This window comes from Geospiza fortis, unplaced genomic scaffold (assembly GCF_000277835.1).
Source record: "Geospiza fortis unplaced genomic scaffold, GeoFor_1.0 scaffold327, whole genome shotgun sequence".
NCBI lineage: Eukaryota > Metazoa > Chordata > Aves > Passeriformes > Thraupidae > Geospiza > Geospiza fortis.
Genome location: NW_005054410.1, coordinates 959,020 through 959,942, shown reverse-complemented (window position 1 = coordinate 959,942; position 923 = coordinate 959,020). Strand labels below are relative to the sequence as shown.

The 923-nt window shown below is 37.9% G+C and overlaps 1 protein-coding gene across 1 annotated transcript in view; it reads right to left on the bottom strand.

Annotated features, from left to right (window-relative positions):
- The window catches only part of INSC (INSC spindle orientation adaptor protein), a 129,788-nt gene that overhangs the window by 84,607 nt on the left and 44,258 nt on the right, over positions 1–923 (bottom strand). The window lies entirely within an intron of this gene.

Here is a 923-nt window from a genome sequence, read left to right as displayed (position 1 = left end):
CTTAGCAGAAAAAAATCTTTGCTTATTTTCAGTTCCAACCTTCTCTGAGCCTTCACCTTTCTGACCACTGACAATGTCAGTCTGCCTGTTTCTTACAGGGACTTCATCTGAAATAACCCTAATCTGTAGGGAGAAAAAAAATATTATTTCTCAAAAAAACAAACAAACAAAAAAATAGGAGCTTTATATTTTATTGCGGTGGGGGAGAGTACTTATTTATTTTTAAATTTCTCTATAGAGAATTGCCCTGCTGAGTTCTGCTCTTTGTCAAAACATAATGGTTGCTATGTGGGACTTTTCCAAATCCCTTCTTGTTAAGATACAGTTCAGAGTGCTTGTAGGGTGGTTGTGTTCACATAACATGGCAGAGCTTTGCTTCTCTCAACATTGCACACCTGACTCACAGGCACTTGCCTTTTCTAGAAGCCACCAGCCTATAAAATTCGGTGCTTTTCTGTGCTGTTGTTACCTCTAAAGTGCATTTTTCATACTCCAAATTTCCAGCTGCTAGCATGGAGAGACTCCAGCTAATTTCCCCATTTATGTGTCATAAATAGATCTTGACACCATCAGCCTGGATCAGCCTTTGGCCACCCCCAGGACCTGTTCCCTTGGCTTTGTTTGCAGCTAGTTTTCTACAACTGTAAGTCATAACTACCCCATTGTTCTTGGCATACCTCTGTACAGTGCTTCTTACAGAAGAGAATATATTTAGATGTGTTACAATGACTCTGAGTTTAATGGCAATATCAAAGTGTCTGCTGGAAGACTGAGGTAAGGAAAGGTAAAGAAATATCAAACTACCCATGAAGAAAAGCATTGTATTTTGAGATATTATGCCAATTACAATTATAAGTTATTTACAATAAAGAATTGCAGTCTGACCTCAAGAAAGAAGATTAGGGAAAAGATTGAAACTTAAT